Here is a 25,337-nt window from a genome sequence, read left to right as displayed (position 1 = left end):
GCCTTTACAATTTTGGGCGGATATTGTAGATACTCTTTTTTATCTAATAAATAGAGGGCCTTCGAATTCCTTGGATGGTGGTATTCTAGAGGAGGCATGGATAGGTAAAAAGGTAAACTACTCATTTTTAAAGACTTTTGGTTGTGAAGCCTTTGTCCACATTAATAAAGAAAATAGAACAAAGGTTGAGCCAAAATCAAAGAAAATGCACCTTTGTTGGATATGGTGTTAATGATTTTGGTTATCGCTTTTATGATTATGAAAACACAAAATAATTAGAAGCAGAGATGTCATATTCAATGAAAAGGTTTTGTATAAGGATCAGCGACAGGAAAAGAAACAAGAAAAAGAAAACAAAAAATACACAATGCTTGATGAGATCACAGAAAAAGTGATGGTGCCTGAAAATCATAATGATCAACAGCCAGAACAACAACACCAACCACAATAGCAACAAGCACCTCAAACACCTGAAAGTGGTGTTAGAATATCTACCAGGATAAGTAGACCCCCTTAACGATACTCTCCTTCATTATAGTATGTATTGTTGACTGATTCTGGTGAACCAGAATGTTATGAAGAAGAAGTGCAGGTAGAAACCAGGAAGTAGTGAGAGCAAACCATGAAAGAAGAGATGGACTCCATAGCACATAACTAGACTTGGGAACTTATTCAGGTAGCCTACAGGTAAAAAAACATTGCAAAGTAAATGGGTTTATAGGTTGAAGGAAGAAGATGGAGGTAGAAAAAGGTATAAAGCTAGACTTGTGGTGAAGGGGTTTGCACAGAAAAAGGGTATAAAATTTGATGAGATATTTTCTCCCATTGTTAAAATGATTTCAATCAGAACTATTTTAAGTCTAGCAGCAGCTGAAGATTTGCATCTTGAGCAGTTAGATGTAAAGACAACCTTTCTCCATGGGGATTTGGAGAAGGAGATATATATGCAGTAGCCACAAGGATATGAAGTAAAAGGGAAGGAGAAACTAGTGTGCAGGTTGAAGAAGAGCTTGTACGGCTTAAAATAGGCTCCAAGGCAGTGGTATCAAAAATTTGATAGGTTTATGTCTGAACAAGGTTATACTAGATGTCACTCTGATCATTGTGTTTATCTCAAAAGGAAAAATGATGGCAACTATATTATATTGTTATTGTATGTAGATGACATGCTTGTTGCAGGTTCTAACATGCAAGAAATAAATGTCCTCAAAATAAAATTTGCAAACTCATTTGCAATGAAGGATTTGGGTGCTGCAAAACAAATCCTTGGTATGAGAATAACTAGAGATAGGAAGAATCGAAAATTAACATTGTCTCAGAGTGAGTACATCGAAAAGGTGTTGAGAATATTTAATATGCAGAATGAAAAACCAGTTAGTATACCTTTGGCTAGCCATTTCAAACTAAGTAAGGAAATGTGTCCCAAGACTCAGGAAGAAAAGGATTATATGTCTAAAGTTCCATATGCATCAGTAGTTGGAAGCTTAATGTATGCAATGGTCTTCACAATGCCTGATATTCTACATGCAGTGGGAGTTGTAAGTGGGTACATGAATGATCCAGGAAGAGAACATTGGATGGTAGTGAAGTGGATTCTCGGTTATTTGAGTGCTACCAAAAATCAAGAATTATGCTTTGGTGGTTCAATCATTGCTCTATAGGGATATGTTGATGCAGATATGGCAGGTGATAGAGATAACAGGATGAACACCACAGGGTATGTGTTTACTGTATGTGGAACAACTGTCATTTGGGTCTCAAAACTGCAAAGTTTTGTTGCAGTCTCAACAACAGAAGCATAGTATGTTGCTGCTATAGAGGCTAGTAAAGAAATGCTTTGGTTACTAAGGTTTTTGGATGAATTGGGTAAGAAGTAGTAGTTGGGCAGGTTATACAGTGATAGCCAGAGTGCCATACATCTTGCAAATAACTTTAAATTTCATTAAAAGACTAAACATATACAACTCAAGTACCATTTCATACGATCAGGATTAGAAGATGGATAGTTGAAGCTGGAAAATATACACACTAGCTAGAATCCTGTAGATATGTTAACAAAATTTGTAACCAGGGAGAAACTGAGATTCTTCTCAGTTCCAATTGGTCTTCAAGTATGATGAAGAAGATGAGAAACAACCAGGTCCAAACTGGAGTCATTGTCTAGCAAATGAAGTAGCGGTGGAGTTGCTATAATCACTCTCCAAGTGGGATATTGTTAGGTGTGGAGCCTGATTAGCTTCTTTATTTAGAGATATTGCCACATTGGACCCTAGTTCATAATGTGGAGGAAACGCCGCCCATAAAATATATGCTGCAAGGGGGGTCTAGGGGGGAAAGCGCCCCCAAAGCTAAAAATACATGTAAAATTTCACTGTAAAATGTTGTAATTTCGTAGTCAATCTGGGCCATTCATTAGGTGGAGATCTGGGGTAGAATCTGTGTTTAATTTATGGTTTTTTTTCCCTAGAAGGTACCCCCTTTCCATATATGGGGGAATTGTATTGCATCTATGTAGATCTGTATTCTGAGCGAAAAAGAGAGAGGATATTGTGTGAGAGTGAAGAGGGAATTACAATGGATCTTCTATAGGTTATATCTCTTTAGTTTGTTGGATAATATAAAAGGAAAGACTGGCTATTTCTCTGTGGACATAGCCCAAATTAGGTGAACCATGTATATTTGTGTCTCTATTATTTTATGTGTTTTTTGTGTTTATATTTCTACAATATATTTAATGTGTTCCTTGCTCTATAATATATAATCTTTCTAACACCAATCGATCCCTACAATCCCTGTCACTGTTCCAGTTCCACTGCAACCTCAACAGAAATCCACTCCTATTATGACAACATCTGGATGGGGGGGGAAGCAAAAAGGAACAAACCTAAGGACAAGGATACCCAAGCTTCTCCAGCCCCCAAAGCCCCAAAGCCATCACATCCGTGCGCTTTTTCTGAAGTCATTGGGCATGCTACCAATAATTGTCCTGAACTTCCTCAACTCAAACCTTTGGTTCATGAAGCGTTCCCTAAGTCAAATATCCCGGAAGTCCATGTTAACTTACCAGGCCCACCTAAGAAACTCAAAGCGTTGTGTACAAACCACTCATGTGCCTTGTGTGATCACCAAGGTCACTATTCCCATTGTTGCCTTCGTCTCAATGAATTTTGTGATTGCCTTGGCGAAATTGGCAAATAAGAGGCCACTCCTAGTGGATCATCTACTCCTGTACCCATGGATTCTAGTATCACTAGTCAACCAAAACAGGGAGACTCTGTCCCCACTATTGTGATCCCTCCCTCCAATGTCGAGGTGACGGACACCACAGTCCATATCCTTTACCTATCGTCATCCTTGAGTTCCTCGAAGACAAACCATTCAAAGGTTTCTGTTTGCACTTTTATCAAACCCCTTTTGACATAATCACAGGTCTTAACATTAGTAGATCCTCCATCTACCAGCTCGTTGTCTGCCATCCAAGATGATGCATATGTGAACCTTATTCCTTAGGTTGATGCACCAGGTAGTGACGTCACATCATGTAGTCATAATTCCTCCCGTTTGCCTATCTCCCAGCCTGATGAGGACACCATGGAAGCTATGGCTACCCCTGATTACCCCTACACTTGAGTAAGGGGGCATTCCTTCACGAAGATTTTGAAGGCCATCTCCCTCTTAGTTCTCCCAATGCACTCTACCTCCAGAAATGTTTCTCACAACACATCCCTTTGATTTGTGTGTCTTTATTTCTTCCATATAGTTAGGTAGAATTCATCATCTCATCTTTTGTCTTTTTCACCTTTCAAATGGATCCATTATCCACACCATATATTGGCCATGCCAATGGTGAGAGTTGCTTCTCCCGGAATCTTGCCTCGGCAGCCTGGGCCATTTTTACCCCCTTGCATACGTTAGTCCTTTCAAACGGTGTGTGCATTGGATCTACCACCAATAATCAGGCCGAATATGATGCAATGATAGGTTTGTTAGTCGATGCCCTTGCTCATCGCCTCCTTCATCTTCATGTTCGTTTAGATTCCTTACTACTTGTCATGCAATTGAATTGTGTGTATCATGTGCATAACCAAGTCCTATTTAGAAAATATCTACAATTGAAGCTATTGGTATGTGAATTTGAAACCATTACTTTCATTCATGTACATAGAGCCCAAAATCACTATGTAGATACCATTGCAAACAACATTCTAAGCTGGCATTTATCACATGTATACCACAGAAGATAACCATAAACAAAAAAAATGGCGAACCATCATCGTCATATAAAATGCATAATCAGATTATGTATCATAAAAGTGTTTGGAGCCATAGCTCTAAATACATCCAGTACAACCATAACATACTGGGGGTCACATAGGCCCCTACATCTCCTTTGGAGGATCTCATGCCAAGTTGGGTCGAGATGCTTTAATCCCTTTTTTCGAGTACTCAGAACACAATGGAACTCCAAAACTCTTCTTGCTAGGGGCATCATTCCCACCTTTGCATACGAGATCAAAATCCCATGCTTGGGGGCATAATGGTTTTCCCCTGACCATCTTCTCAATTAAGTCTCGACCTAGATCCCACTAGATCTAAGTATGGCCGATTATCCTCCCATTCCTCGGATAGTTTGTCCTACCGGCCTCTCCGGCGAGCCATATGCACATCACATATCATAGACGTTTGATACCATATCTTCGAACATTCTACTCTACGCCATATAGTCCCCATGTTTGACTTAGTGGGTGAGGATGATTCTAGACCTCATCTAGTAGTTCATTCTCGTTTTCCTCTTCCCTTAATTCTTCACCGGAACCATCGTTCCAAGAAACATTTAGCCCATCTTTAGACAAGTAGGGCCACTTGCCTGAAAGTTGTAGATCCCGATTCTGATGGCTGGTTCATCCACTATGATCTTCTAGCTCAGTTTGATAAACTGTCAGCACCCTTGGAAATCTCTCACCGAGCTACATAATGGGTCTTCCTTAGATTTTGATGATTTGACACTTCACCCGGGAACCATTTTTCCAAGAAGGGTCACTTCATCGCCTCTCAAAATCAAATTTTGCCATAAAGAGGCACTTGTACTTTGATTTCCACCTGCTCTTAATACTTGTCATACCATATAGCGATTTTCGTCATGAGAAATCATCACTTATGTTTTCATGGTCCACACCGAGCCTAGTCTGTGTGGCAGTGTCATCGAGTCACCCTTGTTCAGAGCATCTGCAATGAGTCACCCTTGCATCCTTGTTGTCTATTTCATGGCCCATCATATCATGACACAATATTCCATCCATATTTGCGTACCGTTCATCTTGTGTTACCCATCTTAGCCTCTAGTCATACTGTCCCCATCCCATCGGAAGTTGAGTCAGTTGCTGCCAAGTCAACCATGCACTTTATGCTTTAACAAGGGTAGCCATCTCTTTGTCCCTCAATCCTAATTTTCCCATTATCCTTGGTGTCAGTCCATCAGTCACATTATTGTTTTCCCTCCTGCATTAGTTGAGGATCCTCATTGCCTTATTTATCGCGGGCCCTATTCTATAGACATCAGCTCATTTATTCCAGAAGAACAACCTAGAGGGCAGTGTATCTTGGTTCCAACTCCCATTCTTGTTTGGCACCTTGGATCGAGCAGAGAGTCTCATTATTTCCCTTTGACTTGGTCGTTTCATGTTTGTGATCCATCCACTTGATGGTGTAGTGATGCAGTAGATTTTACCAGTGATTCCCGGGTATTTGTGAGATTTTTCAAACCTCATGAGGGGGTAGCCCTTCAGGTAGCCCCCCACATGCTCATATGCATACCTACTATGCTAAAGCCTCAGATGCAATTCCGCAGCATTGATGGGTTCAATTCCTACCGATTGTAGTGTTCATAGCATGCACTTCTCCTACAGATGATCCATTCAGTTTTGCAGAGCCCTTCCTTGTTCAGCGGGGCATCTTTGGTTGTTCTACCCTACCTCCCACCCATTTTTTGAGGGAAGGGGCATTGTATCTCATGTACTCAAATATTATTGTATTTAGTCCTGGCTCACATTTTTACCAGGTGAATTATGTATATGGGATACATTGTATTATTTTCTGGTTTTGTTATGCCAGCGTGTCATGTACCATTCAGTATGTACTTTACTGCTCAGTTTCATTTTTCTGGGTGAACCATTATTTTTCTACTAAGTTATTCTGGTGGGTATGGGTATGCCTCCCCCACCTCACTGAGGTCTGGTACCACAACAAAAAAGGAGACTTGCATTAGTCCCACCCCCTCTGTCACTATCCTCTCTCAACTTCAGCTTCATTGGTCTCCCTCACTCTCTCCTTGACTCCCCTGTGTTATCTAGTGATTGTGTCTTTACAATGAACTTCGGTCATATGTTTTTCTCCTAAAACTCGTAGGTTTGGGGGGAATATGTTATCACCAAAAAATTGATCATATAGCCTAAATTACTAGATGGATCAAAGTACACCATGTAAAGCCAATTTTATCATAGTAAAATTGCTTTCACTGTGAGAAATTACGTGATAAACCACCTTTATTAAGTAATTTATAGTTAAACCCATGAAGAATAATTAAATAAATCACTATTTATTTGATTTTCTTCTAGGAATAATTAATTAAACCATTGTTTTATTATTATTCCTTGTTAAATTTGACCCAATCATGAAAAATAAATAGATAAATCATTATTTTTCTTATTTTTCTCTAAGAATATCTAATTAATCATTAATTAATTACTATTATTTGTTAAGTTTGACTAAATCCCTTAGGAATAGTTAAATAAATCATCTATTTATTTATTATTTCTAAATAAAAGTTTAAATACTTTTTCCCTCAAAAAAATATAATAGAATGTTCCAAGTGGTAATTCCAAGAATGGAATCAATAATATTTTATTATCACTCTTTATTCGAGGATAACTCAATATTTTGTTACAAATAGGAGGGTTTTCCATTCATTATTCGCTTTCAATTATTTTCATTGTCGCACTCATTGTTGAAACTCTGACCATTTTCATTGTCGTACACCACATTTTTGTTGGGTTTATGCATTATAGAGGAGAGAGATTCTACAAAAGCTGAAAGCATTTGAGGATTGCCAAGAACCCATCCCATAGAGGGGGACTAGTAACATATTTTGTTCCCTTCAAAGGTGTTATAATAAAATCATTCTTTACATATCTGGTTTCCATGGGATGTTTTGGGGTTCTTACTCTTAATTTCACTATTTAACTACGATTGTAGCATAGATCAGAATTTTGGCAGGTTTTGCTTCTATCAATAGCTGCAGTTCTACAATGAGTCATTTCTATTGTTGAGATCATTTGTCATCCACGATCTTAAGTGGGTTCTTTTCATATATCATTGAGAAGAAAACACTACAACAACAACAACAACAACACGCATTCAACAAGATTCTTACAAATGAAAATGAAATAGTTCATAAGCATATGCATAAGTTAAATAACATACATTTCTAATACAACAAGAATAATCTAATTATATTAATAACATATGCATGAAAGCTTGCTAACTCATATTTTATTATTTATAAGTGAAATTTCCATTCATACATACACCATTAGAAACCACTATCCCCAATAGTGGAACATTACAGTCATGAACACCTGCTCTTCCGAAGAAGTATACTCTCTCTATGATATAGAGAAGCCAAGGCTCTTTACAATACTGCCAAGATCTTCCTAAGCCTAATCCTAGCCAAAATATTGGCTCCCAAAAGCTCGTTACATGAGTTATGAGGTTCGCTTTCTAACAAGAGGGGTTGAATCTTCAACTCTCCCTTTGTAACCTTCGGACTACCCTCATGACTCTTCAACTTCTTCATAAAATAACACATTACATTACATGATGAATTTTCATATTCATAATGACAAATAATATTTCATTTTACACTTATACCCATATAAGAAAAAATAGGGTAGAGACAACTTTACAACCTAACAAGGAACAACACTGTGATGTTGGAGTTTGGAAGAAGTCTAGCTCAACAACCTTTACTTACTGCTTATTGGTCACATATTGGTGCCAAGCTTGGTATTGTATGATGGTGTCCCCAAACTGCATAACGATGTCTTGTTGGAAGCAGACTCTTGCCTCCATGACATTCGGGTACACTGTAACTTGTGTCCAACTCATTCTAAGGCATGAGTACCATTGTTCTAACTTTGACAGGACCACGAATGAAATTCTACATGTTCTATTTGTTCAGCTCCAAATCTTTGCTAGTGCCATTCTATCTCAACTACTCCAAGTACTCTTAAACCTCCTACCACACTTGGTTCCTAGGTTTAGCTTTGGTGAGGGAACTGATTGATGGGATCTGGTGTGTTCTCACCAAGACATCAAAAGTATTGTACAACTGTACATATGAGTCATGAATACTGCTAATGAATGAGGTGAGTTTCTTGTTGTTCTAAATCAACACTCGAATCTTTGCTTTCTCCATCTCTACCTGTGGCTTCATTTTCTTCACTAAGTCAAGCGAGTCCCCTTTGTACTGAATTGTCCACTCTTTCACATAGGAAATGGAAGCTTGTATGTTTTTTATAGTTTTAACAAACTATTTGCTCTGTTTTTGTAAGCCATGCAAACATACAACTTGTTTATGTATGGTGACAAACCCGTCATAGAGCTTCCACATGGTATCTCCAAGTGTTGATCCTTCAATAAGTATCGTTGCTCTCATCTCCTCCAATGTGGAAACTGCTTTTTTCCTGCTACTCGGAGTTGTTCTAGCTCTTGCTTGGCATCCTTCAAGTTCTTGGTCATCAAATACTGAAGATTTGATCGCATTTTTCCTGCATAGGCCAAGTTGGCTTCGGCAATGGAATTTGGATGCTTTCTGGTGTCTGACACTATCACCATTTCTTTAATGAATGTAGGTGATGTGTGATCATTGAGAAATTTATTTCTTCGTGATTGTACAATCCTCTTTTGGAACTAGTCGAATGTTATATTGTGCACATCCATTACCGGATCATCATCAAGGAGAACAACATCCCCTTTCTCGTTCGGGGCTGGCTATGCTCCTAGAGCTGGTGGAGACTGAGGGATGAATTGTGGTTCTCTCCGCATCAAATCAACATCTTCATGTTGTGGCTCCTATTCCATATCCATGTCTATCACTTCGATCAATTTCTCAATCTGCTAAGAAATATCCCAATCCTACATCCATTCACCTTCCTCCTCTGTTGCTGGTTGTTCATGTCCCTACTATTCAACCTGTATCGGTGTTGTTTCCTTTGTCATCATGCCTTGCCTTTTTTCATCTTCCTAACTTTACTTCTCTTCTCATTCTTTCCTCCTTAACTCCTATTCTTCCTTCAACTTCTTCTCTATCTCCCACAACTTTAGTTTGTTTCCTGCAACCTCTGATTTTCTCTCTTCCTCTGCTCTTCTCTCCGCATCCTTTGCTTTCTCTTTACTTTTGCTGCCAAAGCTTATTTCATGAGAAGAGGTTCTGCTTTCATCTTTTAGACTTGTTCTCCCTCTACATTATCAGTAATCTTCCTCTTTCCCTTGTATTACATGGGATTTTTGCCTTCTCCTGTTTTTTATTCTGGAGTTGCTGTTGTTTGTGGAGAAACCTGTGAAGTCCTTGCTAAACTGATAGGCTAATTGAGTCTAGAGGCATTGTAGTAGTACCTCCAAGGATCCTCCTCTGGCCAATGAAATGCCTCGCTGATCCATAAAAAGTAAACTCTTGTACAATGGAGGCTTGCAAATACTATAGGGATCATACAGATTAAAGTCCTTGGTACCGAATTCAAATTTCATTATCTCCTTAGCCTCGACATCTATGAATTTCAAGTTCTTTATCTTGTATAATCCAATATGCAAAGAAATAGTGGGTCATTGTGCTTTCTTCTTCCTGTGCAACACATTTGACAACATTGTAGCGAGATGGTATGATACTTCTTGCATGATTAGTTTGTCAGTGGAATACCTTGGTGAGACATGTTGAGGCTTCTCTTCGCAAAAAATATAATGAAGGTGCCACCTCATGAGGCATACAAATCTACGATGCCTACTTTCACCTCCATTTCTTCTCGTGACATGAAAGATAGATCTTCAAAGATATGCTTGTACAATAGCATGATGAAGTGGTTAGTTAGTTGTGCCATTACTCCTCGATAATTGCATTCTGAAATCAACTTGCAATAGATCTGCATGATAGTCTCTTGTGGTGTCCATGTCTAGTTCATGCTAGGGAACTGTTGCACACAAATTTCATCCAACAATTATACAAACATATAGAACCTTTCTCGCTCACCCTTGGGTGGATTTCAAGCCTATGCTACATGGGCCTTCAATTGTTAGGCCAATAGATCTAATCATTTAACAACCTCCCATCATTCACCAATTGGTTCAATATGACTTCCCACCCTTCAGGAAAGGTTTCCATGCTCTCTTGACCATGGATTCTGCAAGCAAGGATAACCAATTTCTGGTAAGCCTTCCTAAGGGAGTTTGTCTTGTACACATGGGTGGGTGTATGTCGAAACTTCAATGGCTCTTTCACTAAACATTTGACAATGTCTCTTGTAGTCACATAGTTGTGGGTGGCATAGAAGAGTGGTCCATGTGCTCTAATGGCTCAAGAAAGTGATACATTTGCTGAAAGTCTTCTTCTTGGATGGTGGCAATTTTCTGCCCATTGGCACTGCTCAATGTCATGGTTTTCTCAATAATGTGTGACAGGATCCAACTGATGATATTTGCACACGAGAAGGAGGGGTACTTGTATGCAACCTTGTATAGCCCTGACTTATGGATAGTGATATAAACCTGTCATTCCTCTAAGTTTGCCTCAAAGTCCTTTATAAAAGCATATTTAATCTGTTCCATGTCAGTGATGATCCCTTCTTTATAAAAAACTGAGTATCAGCATACATTGGAAAATCAACTGATGTTTGCTCAACTTATTCTCCAATATGACTCTCAGTGGTTTCCTTTGATGTAGCTCTCTTATATGCCATGGTAACAGTGACTGCTGGAGAGGTGCTCAAACACTTCTGTACTTGTGGGACAGAAAGGATATTCATGGCAAGCATATCTGAATCTTAAGAAAATCAACTTACAAGGCAAGTTCAAGAAGAAAACTAGGCATCATATGGGGAGGATTGCATAATTTTTTTTGGCAAGATGAACTAGCTTCCTATGGGAACTATGCACTTCATAGTCCTAGCAGCCAAGGTGGAAGCTTGGGTCTTGAAACTATGCAATGCACAGTTCAACCTGGGAAAAGGCTTGGGAGAGACTGCAAATTGTGCAGTATCAGTGGCCAAGATGAAAGGATGGCTCCTAAAAGTGCGTAGTGCATAGTTGGAGACATCTTGGACTGTGCATTTCTAGAGGCCAAGCTTGTGGCTTAAGCTTTAGGATTGCGTAATGCCAGTTGGGAAAAGTGAAAACGCTAAGGGAAGCCCAGATCTGCCCAAGGGAAGTGTAAAAAATAAGTAGATCTGAGATATAGTTTGAGTTTGAGTGTAAATATGACTAACTAAAAGTAAATGTGTGTGAATCAAGTACATGAGTTAATCAAATGGAAGGAAAACGAAGTAAGTGAGGAGAGTTGTCGCAACGACAACTATTGGTGAAAAAATAGAAAAACTAATGCGATACTTTGGAAAGGAAAAATAAATCATAAAATAACAATTATACAAGCTAAAACACCATCAACCATGAAGAGAAACAAGTGAAACAATACTCGCACAAGCCAAACGACAAAAAATGACAAAAAAATGACAAAAGATGACAAAATCGAAACTCACCCAGAAAAAGTGATGACGATCACACCAAAGATTCCTTAATCTCCTCAAGAATGCTAGAGCTCCAAGATCAAATGTGAAAATGAGCTCTAGAAGCATTTATGACGTGTGTGCCTAAAATCAAGGAAAATGCGACACTTGGCAGAAGTTTCTAAAAATAGTGCAAGTGCCTCCTTTAGGATACTATAAATAGATCCTTATATTTTAGGGATTCTTTTCACATTTTCTTTCTTCTTTTTCGTGGAAACTTTCCATGCACACTACTGGGAAAGACTTCACAGTTCTAGGGAGCTGCGCAGCTTTCTGGCTCAGTGCACTGTGTAGTTTCTGAGCTCAGTGATGGTTGCACAATTTTGGGCTTAGTGTTGAGTTGCTTCCCATGACTATGTAGTTTCTAAGCTCAAGGGTCACTCGCAGTCATGAATGTGAAATTCCTATCATCAAGGTTGCTTGCCCTCAAGGATTACGTAGTTTCTAGAGGTAAGCCCAAAACTATTGTGAGACCAAGTTGGGAGATCAACTTGTGACTTAGACATATTAGCTAAGTGAGGAAAAACAAGAAAAAATGAAAAGATAAGTCTCAGATGAAGCATGAATACTTGGATCAGTGCAAGATGAGTTATTGTGGTTAAGAAGGAAGGATCCAAAATCGAATCATATGCAAAATTTTGGAGGGTGGTTGTATTCGCTACAACACTCTTTAAAGAGCTTCATCAAACAAATTACTTCTATCTATCCATGCTAGTGACAATGTACTCTACCTCTGTAGTACTCAATGCTACATACTTATGCTTCCTATTCATCCAAGATATCATGGTAGATCCAAGGCTAAAATAACATCTAGACATACTCTTCCTGTCAACAATGTTTCTTGCCCATTCAACATCGATATATCCATGAAGTCGAACATCTCCGAAAAAATATCTCAAACCAAGGATGATCATCCCATGCAAATATCTCAAAATGTGTTTGGAAAAAACCCAATGTGCATGGAGAGGAATGGTCATGAATTGATTCAACGAGTTCATTGCTTAGCATATGTCTAGATGGGTGTTTACAAGGAACATCAAATCCCAAATCAACTATCTATAATCGGCTGGATTTTCCAAATTGGGTCTTGCAGCTTCTCCACATAGCTTCTTGAAATTCATTTCCATTAGTGTGGGTAGGGACTTTCATTCTGTCATTCCAAATCTCTCCAACAACTTCATGATATATTTTCCTTGTGAAAGGAAAATCTCACCGAGTCTTTGCCACACCTCAAGGCCTAGGAAATAGTGCATGATTCCAAGGTCCTTCATCTCGAATTTAGAGGCTAGCACCCTCTTACACTTGGTCATCAAGGGCTCACTACCTATCAAGAATATATTGTCAACATATAAAACAAATATCAATGACATATCATTGACTACCTTGAAGTAGAGGTTGGGATCAACATTGGTTTTTATGAATCCCAACTTCACCAAGTAACTATTTATGCAGGCATATCATGCTCTCGGGGCTTTCTTCAAACCATACAATGCCTTCTTCAACCTACAAACATCGGTATTTCGGTCCTCTACTTCAAATCCCTATGGCTTCTCAACGTAGAATTCTTATTGGTAGCATGCCACGAAGGAATGTTGTCTTCACATCCATTTAATGAAGGGTCCATCCTTGACTTGCAACAAGAGAAACTATTGAATGAATGGTTGTATATTGGGCCACAGATGCAAATATATCATCATAATCTTCTCCCTCTTTCTTGGAGAATCCTTGTGCCATGAACCTTGCCTTATATTTGTCAATGTTTCTATCGAATCCATGTTTAATCTTAAATAACCATTTTGAAGTCACCACATATTTCCCCTGTGGTCTCGGCATAACATCCCATACATTGTTCTTCATAATTGATTCATATTATTCGGCCATAGCATCCTTCCAAACTTGTTCTTTCATGACTTCTTCAAAGGTGGGAGGTTCAAATTGAATCATAGTGCTCATAGTTGCAACATATCCCTGGTATCTACATGACTTCTTTCTTTCTCTAAATGATCTTGTAGCTGTAATGCATCTCTTTTCATCTTGTAATGTGTCACAAAGCCAAAGTGGCCTTTTCCTAGCAGGAGGATCACATGGAGAATGATCTAAGGGGTCCATGGTCTCCATGGGATCATCAACAATGTCTCTCTTGAATTTAGGCATGGAAGGACCATCTAACATATCCATATCATCATTCTTCTTCTTAGGAGGAGGAGGCAGAGGAAGGTCCCTTGCTTTCCAAAGGGAAACATCTTCACCAAACATTACATCCCTAATAATTTCAACCTTCCTTTGACTAGGAATATATATTCTAAATGCTTTAGAATCTTCACAATATCCAAAAAACGTACCTTATGACCAACCTCAAGCTTTCCACCTATGAATACTTCTTCGAGGGTCTTGTTTTCCAATACTTGATGAGGTACCCTGTTTTGAACATATACAGAAACATTCGTTGCTTCTCCCCGAAGGAACTTCAACAACTTTTGATCATGAAGCATGGCACAAGAAACTTCTACAATAGACCTGTTATTTCTTTCATCCACTCCATTTTGTTCAGGATTATAGGGCACAAGAGTCTCTTTCTTGATACCTTCCTTCTTGAAAAAATCAATGAACTCATTTGAAATGTACTCTCCACTATTTTCAGACTCGAAGATCTTAATTTTCTTCCTTGTTTGATTTTCCACCAAATCTTTGAACTCCTTGAACATTTCACAAGCTTCATCCTTGTGCTTCAACTAATATATCAACGCCTTTCTTGAGAAATCATAAATGAAGGTGATGTAGTAGAGATGGCCACCAATAAAATGTACAGGCATCGATCCACATATGTCATAATGAATGAATTGGAGGATGGTGTTTGTCTTATTCTTATTAGACAGGAATGATCCGCTTGTCTTCTTTCCACTGCCACAACTTGGACATACTCCATCATGATAGGCTTGAACATAATGAATTTCAGAGATCAATTTCTTCAATTTTGAAAGAGAATCATAGCTAATATTCAACACCATAGATTTCTTATATGATTAGTATCATGGATCAATTCTAAAAGAGGTCTACCATTGACTCTATAGAGTCCTTCAAATCTCGATCCTAATGTGAATTCATCTCTCATAAAGGATCCAACAAGCCAAGTAAGAACCTTTCCCTTAATGAAGGAAACCCTCATCCCTTTGTCTTCAAAAGAAGATATTGATACCAAATTATTCTTCAACCTATGCACATACATCACATCATGGAGCAAAACAAATTCCCTAGAATCCAAATGAAATTTGACAGACCCAAAACCTTTAACAGGATGAGTGGAGTTGTCTCCAAGAATAATTTTCAAATTTGACTCCATCTCTACCAAATTAGAGAGAACTTCCTTATACCCAGAGAAATGATGAGTGGCCCCACTATCAACCAACCAACTATCCCATGAATATGGAAGAGAGGAGCTAGTGAGTGCAGAAATAAGGATATATTCAGATTTATTAGAAACATTACTTTCATACCTAGAATATGTTGACTTCTTTTGCAGACGATGATCTTCTTCATGATCACTTGGAGCATCTATTATTTTTCTTTCATCTCTTCCATTACGATCACTCCTTTGGTAATCTCTTCTTCTTTGATTATGATGTAGGTGTTCTACCACATCAATCTTGATAGTCATTGTTGGGAAGATCAACAGGAAATAGGATGGGTTGAGATGTGCTCCCCTATATCACCTATTACTCAATATGGGGTTGTAGATGTTTAGCTCCCCCATGAGATTTTGGGTTGAGATGTGCTCCCCAATGTGATTTTGAGATATTCTGTCTAATGTTGATGTGGGTCATAGATTTGGATCCCCACTGATGTTTCCTGGATGGTAGCATTGGGCTCCCTGCTGGCAGTGATTTTGGGAGGTCGTAGTGGCTCCTCGATGAATAGAGGGTGGTAGCTTAGGCTCCCCTCTGATGTCAAATTATTCTTCTTTAAGATTTGATAATGTTCAACATATGAGCAAGGACAATTAAGAGATAAGCATGAATAAGAAAGAGAATAATCGAGTTGATCAATGATGATACATGATGATGAGATTCTTTAGATTGGATATGATTTGATGATAGGATACACAAGATATGATGCAGGTAGAATCCACCCTAGTTGAGAGGGAATGTTAAAATTGGAAACTAGGGCCCAATTCCACTTTGGAAATCTCATTTGATGGAGATGGTGATTGCATTAAATTCCTCTTTTCGAGGGGACCAAAATTGACCTAAATATCATCAAATTTGGACAAGAGAAAGTGTATTTTTGAATTATAAGCCCACATATGCATATTTGATCAGGTCAACCCTAGAGTAAATTGGGAAACATTGGAAGGTTATAGATACAAGTGATCTGAACCTCATTTGGACATCATCATGAGATATTATTCTATTCTCTTTGTTGTTTTTGGCTCATGCGGGTCTAAGGAAGATCCACAGAGGAATGGGGTCGCACGAGGTGAAATTGCAGGGTCCAAACCTCACATCTTTGTTTTAGGGTTTTAGGTCTCAATCGAAGGCAAAACACAGATAAATATTAGCTATAGTCACTCGCTGGTTGGTTCATCTATGCAAATAAAGAGTTTCGATTTCTCGCATAACATGCTCTTTATGTAACTAGAAGTTAGGGTTTGGTTTTTTAGTTATCTAAAGTTTTCGCTCACTAACCACAGTGTTCGGAAGTTGACCACAGACTGTGATAGTTCATTATAGGCTTCAGGATCATGGTTTTGAGTATGAGCATGATTGGGTTCATCTCATGGATATTATTTAGTTCTTTTTTGGCTGGATAGTTGTATGGATGAAGATATGGACCAATGTACTCTCTTTTGTTGAATCATTCAATGACAATCTAATAAGAATAAGAATTTGAAAAGGATTTCCCCATAGTATGATTTTCCCTGCTCTCCAACCAATTCTTGTGTCTCTATGTGTGAATTCTTTTCTTCTATTGTTCCTTTACGTTCCATTGCATTGATGATAATATTTTTCTTTCTACATAGTTGCATATGTTGCTGAATAATGATGTAAATCCAAATAATGTTATGATGTTATGGGGTGAATTTAATGTGTAAATGAAGAAATGCAATTATCAAAGGAAAGAACAATATAGCCCTAAGAAAAATTAACACATTGAACAAGATATTGTTGCTTCTAGTGTTTTAGCATGGACTATTGTTATTTTCAGGGCAATATCAAGCATAGTGACCTTTCTTGTGACAATTGTAGCATTCAATGTGCGATGATTCTCTTTCATTCCTTCTTTTTGAATTTCGAGGAGGAGGATTCCTTGAATTTTATGGACATCCTTTTCCTTTCTTCTTTTTATGAGTGACGAATGCAATAGGCTCTCCTTCTTCATGCTTTTGTATCATGCCTCTTGCTATCATCTTTGATTCTTCTTGAGTGAGATTTCCAATGATCTAATCAAATGGAGGTAAACGATTTTTGTTTCTTATAGAAGTAATGAAGGTTACCCAAATAGGAGGGATACCTCTAAGGGTTACAATCACCAATTCACTTCCAGGCATAGTTTCCCAAACTCTGTGCAATTGATCTTTAATACATGATATCCTCATAATATAGGACTGCATAGATTCTCCTGTATTCATCTTCATAGCCTTGATTTTATCTTTCAAGGAGAGGATTTCATTCAAATTGTTGACTTCATACATTCTATCTTGCTTATCATACATGTCCTTAGACTTCTTCAAATTCCCAACATAAGCAAGTAAATTATCTTGTAAACCATCAACTGTTATTTTCTTTTCTTTTAACTTAAATTTCTTATACTTGTTCTTGGCAGTAACAGAAGCATTCTTTGGAGGCCCAGGTACCTTTCCTTAAATGTATTCCAAAACATCATTGTTATCGGTTATGATCTCCAACCTGATCTTCCAAGCCCTAAGGTTGGATGAGTTACCCAACTTCTCATTTTCCTTGAAGAAAGAGGAAGACATATTGACTTTATTAAATAGACTCCTTCAACTTTCCAAATATGACTGCTTCAATTCTTGTCTCCCTTTGGGCTTGTCCTTCACCCTAGCTCTAATACCATGTTAATTTTCACAATACTCTATGTTGATTCAATTACTTTAGCCCAATTCAATTCTTCAATTAGTAATCTTTCAACAATAATTAATATTTCTAATCATCAACAATAGTTGAAGATAGAATTAACACATTAACAAGAGACACCAAATTTTCGGTCAATGACTAGGGAAAAACGTTTGAAATTTTCCATCTATAATATTGTCATAAAATGTTCAGCAGAGAGTACAACAAACCAATACAAAATCATCCAGTAAAATTGACCCAACAACATTCGAAAATATGTTCCCAACATCAATATAGATCAAAGACAACTTTTCATGTTTGTAGTCAACTGTGGTCAAATATAAAAGTGTAGCCCTATATCCCAACCACATGGAGGAAGAGATATGCAAGTGGTTGACTGCATGGTGGTGAGCTCCAGTATTGTAGCAATAATGCTAAAACTCCTGGGGCTTCCTGTCTCTCATTTTATCAACCCGGTAGTTCGTACAAACTTGGAAGCGACGGTGCTGTATGCACAAGTACTAGCTCTTGTCGCAGCTGTCACTTGGTCAGCTGGCACAAGTCTGCTAGGGCTCAAGACAACTTCTATAAGCTCACAAAAGAAGCTTTATCAATGATGGAAGAAAGCTAATCTCAAAGGAAAGCTATTCTACTTGACAAAAATGAACTGAGAGCAAATCAAAGCATGTAAACCTAGGAAACCCTAATTTAACTAGTCTAACCTCTACAATGCATGGAATGTGAATGAAACTTCTACCAATGCTGTCACTACCTCTGATAAATGAAAATGCATCATTCTAAACTACTTGCATCATGAAAGTTATGTTTTTGTATTTTCTTGTGAGTGTGTGTGGGATGATGGTGATCTTGAGCTAACTAGGGTTTGGTTGTGCAGATGGGATGGAGAAGGAAGGAAAGCGTGGGATAGGTTGGGGAGGCTAGGAGAGGTCCCTAGGGATCCTTAGCACCCATCCACAGAGGTTCCTCGCATCCAGATGCTCAGCAACCGAGAGAGTGGCCTCCTACAGGATGGCTGTGGAGAATCCTACAGGATACTCTGTTTTCTACAGGATGTCTAGAAATGGCTACAAGATGGCCTACCGTGAGTGTTTGGAGTGATGGAGGGATGGTGAAATGGTAGAGGGAGATGTGGAAGGTAGGGATGAGGTTGGTGATGGCCTTAGAAGTGAAAGATTAGGATGGGAGGTGAGTGTAGGAAGGAGGATGGAAGGTGAAGGGCTATGTCAACGAAAGGCTAGGGAATGGAGACACGTGAGGAATGCAAGACTTGGTGAGGTAACAGAGCGGAGCAGGGGTCAAAGAGATGTCTGCATGCGTGATCAAGATGGAGGACAAAGTGATGGAACGAGAGAGAGAGAGTAGTGTAAGTGAAACAAATGATTATGACTATTACTTAACCAAAAATGCATCAACCTAAACTACTTGTGCTTGTACATTCAATGAGCAGCAATCGAAATGTGAAAGAGAACGTGCATGAAGCTGTGGTAAGGAAGTGCAGTGCATGAGTGGATGACAAGGAAGCATCTAACGTAACAGTGAATGTATTGCAGCAATCATCAAGTGAAGAAATGCATGTTTTTGGTGGCTAGCTATGGGTTGCACCCCAATCTTCAAGAAAGATGGCAGTGAGTCCTAACAGCCTTTTTGTTGGAGCTCCAATGGACTCTATCTATCCTTTGCTACACTAAATGACTGTAAACAAACTCACCGTAAGCAAATCCTATCTACTCATGAAAAAGACCAACTCATCAACTTGTATTTCGAATTGCATGTGTAAATGGAAAGCTCACAATGCTGAAATGAAATGGAAATAACACTACAACAGAGGGGATCTATGGCTCTCAGGTTGGGCCCTAACCTGAGAGCTATAGTCTCCTTAAGAAAAACTCAGAACTAGATCACAAACTGCCTTCTTTATTCATAACTGATATCATGCCAAATTGGCTTACAAAAGAGAACGAAACTTGAGCTGTGCTCCAAACTTACAATAGTAACACGAGAGTTTCAACAACCTAACCAAGGCTAAGGCCTTCTATACTTATACAAAACGATGCTCCAACAAGTATCCATGATTCTAGGAGCTCGGCTGTTCAATCTATAGTTTAACTGCTGATCCTGTAGGATGATCATAAATGATGTTTCCTGTAGAGCAGTTTTGAACTGTTGTTCCTGTAGAACAGCTGGCCGTGTATTAAGCTCGGAGGGAGGATGGAGTGGGGCTCGGAGTTCTTGGTGAGGATCACGAGGAATGTCCCCCAAGATCGTGGACAACCTCTCCTTACGTCAGCAATGCCAACTCGTTGTCTCCTTGCCACCTTTTCGTTGTCTTTTGCTCCCTTTTAATGCCAAAACCTGGAATCAAAATGCATTAGCTACGTAGATAAAGTGCCTATCCTTTCCCTACAAACAACATGAATAAACTAAGAAGTGTATGCATAAACAATAAAAATGAATGGTTTGAGCAAGCAAAATAGGCCAAAATGAGCCCAAATTGTACCAAAATTGGGGCTCATCATCACCCCCAGCTGAACCATTTGCTCATCCTTGAGCAACCTTGTCCCTGCTCCTCGTCCTTGGCCGAGGACTCGGGACCGGAACAGGCTGTTTCCCTGCCTTTTCTGCCCCTGATGGTGATGAGGGTGATGCTTCCTTCCCTTTTTCTATTTCTTTGAGTCGGGCTTCAGAAGGTGACTGGCCTATCTTTCGAGTCCAGGAGGTTATTTTTGGGCTCCCCTTTTTGGGGGTAGCTGATGGTTTAGAGGGGGTTCTTGCACTGGGTGAAGTAGGTACGTCCCCTGAAGTGGTATGGCCACTGGGTGAAGGTTGTGGCTTGCTCGGGGACATCCTCTTGCTTCTCCTGGCTTCAGGTGGCAGAGGGGTCTCCCTCTCCCTTTTCTCTTTCGGTTTTGGAGGTGTGCTGAGGGCAGCCAGTGCCACTGCTGCCTCCTTATCGAGGATTTCAGCCTTCTCTTTCTTGCGATTTTCCCTCTCGGAGCTCCTTGTAGAAGGCCTCTCCTTTTTAGATTCTGGGCTTCTTGTGGAAGACCCTGCTTCCGGGCTTCCTGTAGAAGATTCTTTCTTTGTCTTCGGGCTCTCTACAGGAGGTTGTTTCTCAATGTCCTTCGGGCCTCTTGTAGAAGCCCCTCTTTCCAATCTTGGGCTTCTTGTAGAAGCCCCTGTCTCTGTCTTCGGGCTTCCTGTAGAAACCCGGGGTTGCACTTTCGGGCTTCCTGTAGAAGCCTCTTTCTCCGTTTTTGGGCCTCCTGTAGAAGCCTGTCCTCCAATGATTTTCGAGCTTCCTGTAGAAGCCTTGGTTGTTGCTCTTGGGCTTCCTGTAGAAGCCTGCTCCTTACTGATCTTCGGGCTTCCTGTAGAAGCCTTTGTCTTTGTTTTCGGGCTTCCTGTAGAAGCCTGTTTTTGTGTTTTCAGGCTTCCTGTAGAAACTTGTGCTTGTGTTCCTATAGATGCAACTTCCGCCACCTTTTCTTTCTTGGCTGCATGGATTTTGCTTTTGGCTTTGCCTGCAGGAGCTGACGAGGTGCTTGGGCCGGCAGGGGCCACCTCAGTTTTGACTGCCCTGCTTTTCAACCTCTGTTCCCTTGCTGATAGGATGGGGGTGTCCTCTTTGACTTTGTCATCTTTTCCCTCCTCCTTCTTCTTTCGTTCCTTTTTCTGTGCTGGAGCCGGAACTTTTTGGCTTTTTCCTTTCTTACTCCCGACTGCTGGCTCTTCTTCTTCTTCGTTAGAGGATTCCGCTTCTTCAAGCAACATTTTTATGTTCCCCATTCTGGATAAGTTCCTAAATGATTCCCAAGCGAGGGGGACTTTATATGAGTGGAGAGCATCCTCCACGAGGAGCTTGACTAGCCCATGGTGGGCTATCTGGTCCGGAATTCCGTCCTTGAGCTTGGTGGAACACTCCATTAAGGACTGTAGTAGAAAGTAAGGAATGCTCAACCTCTGTGCTGCAGGGAGGTCAATCTGGTGTCTTAGTTCGTTAAGCAGCCTGAAGTGATACGCATATACAATGCTATATCGACCCTCACAGGTGATATATTTCATAATTTGTAAACTGACTTCGTTCCATGGCGGCAACAGGCTTGCCCTTTTGACTCCATTTTTGTCTTCGGTGAATGACTCTTCCGGTGGGAAGAACTCCTTCTTTGCTTGCTGGCTCATCTTCCGCTCTTCTTTGTCCCACGGCAGACCCATGGGCAGCTCTGTAATCCGACTGATATGCTCTGGGGTGAGTTCGAGGCTGAGACCTCTGAAGGTTACCGTGGCCAATGTCTGTGATTTAGGCTGCAGAGCCTGCAAAAATTCCTCGGCTACTTCATCATCGTAGCCCTGTAGTTTATCACAGAAAGGCATCCATTGCGATCTAGTGAAGAGCTCAACCACTGCCGGGTTTCTCCTTAATGCATTTGAATTAGTGGGCTCTCACCTGATAAACCCGCCAGGCATGATGAACACAGTGGTTTATACCAGAGGTGGTGGATACACAGGAAATTCGGTCTTAAAGACAGAACATGCAATGAATTTTCAGACCACAGTCGATTATACAGCTATCCTGTAGGAGCGATAGTATAGGCACGGCAATCCAATTTTTTTATGACCAACTGGTGAAAAAATGACTTTGCCACCTTTGGAAAACAATTGTGGAAGGAGTTGCAGGGTTATCTCTTTTCTACCACCTTTTTTTACGTGAAGACTTCACCTTCCTGTAGAGCCGCGTTCCTGTAGAAACTGCTTCCTGTAGGACGGCGTTCCTGTAGAAACTGTTCCTGTAGGAGCAGTGCGCAGGCCTCGGGAAGAGCTTTAGTTGGCTGGCGGTCGAGAGGTGCTTTACCAGCGTTCACATAGCCGAGAGCTCGGCGTATCAACATGCAGAGGTAAGCAGAGGATCGACTCGAGTTTTGAAGTGAGGTTGATGGAGATACACGCTTAATCGAGCCGATTAGATTTTGAATCGGCGCAGCTCGTGGCGCGGGGGTGAGCTGTCCCCGCCGGACCGTTGGGTGACGTCACCCATCATCCGCCTGCACATTCGTTTGTTGCCGCATTCATTCCCACAGATCTGTCGCCGCCCTTTTCGGTTAAACTTCACTTCTCGGTTGACGGGACTGATCCTCACGTGCTTACTGCGTGTTTCTTTCGTCGTGGCTGCCACCTCGTCCTCTGACTATCCCTTTACTAACCGACGTGGCCAATCACTGGCCTTTAGGCCGCTCAACCATTCACCTTTATGCCATGCAAAACAAATCGAAGTAATAATCATGCAGTTTGATGGAGAGAAGGATTAGAACACTTACCTGCGCGCGGCTGCACATGATTTCCAGTTTTCTGAGCGATGGATCTACCTGCCGCATGAGGCTGCACATTCTTGTAGGCTCGTGGTTACAAGATGCTGGCGATGGAGTGAATGGTTCTGCGTTCATGCGCCCGTGTTTGATCTCAGATGGCGGTGCTGTGAACGGTCTTCACTTGAGCAGGTTGAACTGTTACAGGATCCCCGCGAGGGGTTTTGTCACCGTTCTTTCTCCTCGGGTGTATGTTGCATGCTGGCGGTTCTGGCCTCTTGATCACGATCCCAGCGCTTCTGATGTATCAACGTGGATGTGGTATGGTTCTCGGTGCCTAGTTTCTCTTTGACAGATGCTTTCTCACGAGAACTGATTACTTTGTTGTGCTGCTGCAGGGATCTTGGTTGCATGGCGACGAGGATGGTGGAGGACGATAATGGCAATGTTCAGGGGTGCCATCATTGGCATGCATGCATTCAATCCACTCCTCAGTCGCTAGATCTTCATTTGAAACACATTTCGGCCATCGTAACCTTCTACAGGAAGTTTCCTGTAGAACACAGAGCTTCCTGTAGAAACTTTGCACTTTCCTGTAGAAGATCTGCGTCTTCCTGTAGGAAGACTGTCTGTTCCTGTAGAAAACTGTATCTTCCTGTAGAAGATCCAGATCATGATGAAAATTGCACGCACCTTGGAAAACATTGTTATTCTTGGAGGAGGTGTGATGACATCCTTTGATAGCATGATGAAGGCCCCTGGCTTGGAGTGGAGAGGCTTCTTCTCCTCCATAGAACATCTGCATGCAAAACTTTTATTGTGCTTATTGTTTTTTTCTCTTTTTTTTCTTTTCTTTTTTTTTGAAAAGATAGCAGGGACGCCCCAGAGAGGTTTTCACCCTTGCTACCTGCCCCGAGCGCCTCAGGGAGATTTTCACTCAAGGATCTTTTTTTTTTTTTTTTTTTTTTTTTTACTTTTTTCTTCTTTTTTTTTTTGAAAGACAATAGGAGCGCCTCAATGAGGTTTTCACTCCCACTGCCTGCCTTGGGCGCCTCAGAGAGGTTTTCACCCAAGGATCTTTATTAATTTTTTCCTTTTTTTCCCTTCTTTTTTTTTTTTTTTTTTTTTTCTTTTTGCTTTTTTCTTCTTTCAGGGCATGCCCAAAATGGAGGCAGAACCCTTCTCTATGACCAAAACAGACTTCTCCATAGTGCTGATAAACTCTTGTCTTGAGGGAGGCTTCCTGTAGATCTTCAATCGGTGCCCATTGACAAGCATGGGAATGGCTTCCTCATCAATGGTTCGAATGAGGACAGATCCATTGTCATGGCACTGCTCCACTACATATGGCCCTAGCCATCTGGTTCTCAACTTCCCCTTGAAATATTTGAATCTGGAGTCATACAACAAAGCCCAATCTCCCGGCTGAAATTGCTTGTCATGGAGATGTTGGTCATGCCACACCTTCCTCTGAAGTTGAACCACTTCTGAGTGAAGGAGGGCCTGCATGCGGTGCTCATCCCGTCCATTCAGCTGCAACAACCTTTCTTGCTGTGCATGGCTGAGATCTAAATCCAGCTGAGCTGCCATCCTCAAAGTGTTATACTCAAACTCAATGGACAGCAAAGCTTTCTTCCCATAGACCAGCTCATAAGGTGTGAAGCCGGTGGTGGTCTTCCAAGTGGTGTTGTAAGCCCAGGTGGCTTCAACCAGGCGATCTGCCCAGTCCTTTCTGCTGCTGCTCACCACTTTGGTCAAGATCCCCTCTAATGCTCTATTGGTGACCTCCACCTGCCCATTTGCTTGAGGATGATAGGGAGGAGGTTCTATGCTTGATCTTGTGATGAGCTAGGAGATCTTCAACCAAGTGGGAGGTGAACTGGCTCCCTTGATCGGTGACCAGCTCTCTTGGATAGCCAAACTTATAGAAGATGTTCTCTCTCAAGAACTCGGCCACTTTTTCTTCTGTTGCTGCTTTGATGGCTTTGGTCTCTGCCCACTTCGTCAGGTAGTCAGTGCATACAATGATGTAGGATCTTTGCCTCGAAGAGGGATTGATTGGACCCACAAAGTCCATGCCCCACTTCTCAAATGGCTCAAGAGTCACTTGAGGTTGG

This window comes from Pinus tabuliformis, chromosome 8 (genome assembly GCF_031772625.1).
Source record: "Pinus tabuliformis cultivar Carrire ecotype Pingquan chromosome 8, CPIR1, whole genome shotgun sequence".
Taxonomy (NCBI): domain Eukaryota; kingdom Viridiplantae; phylum Streptophyta; class Pinopsida; order Pinales; family Pinaceae; genus Pinus; species Pinus tabuliformis.
The sequence above is the reverse complement of the archived record's forward strand: the minus strand, read 5'-3'. Positions refer to the sequence as shown.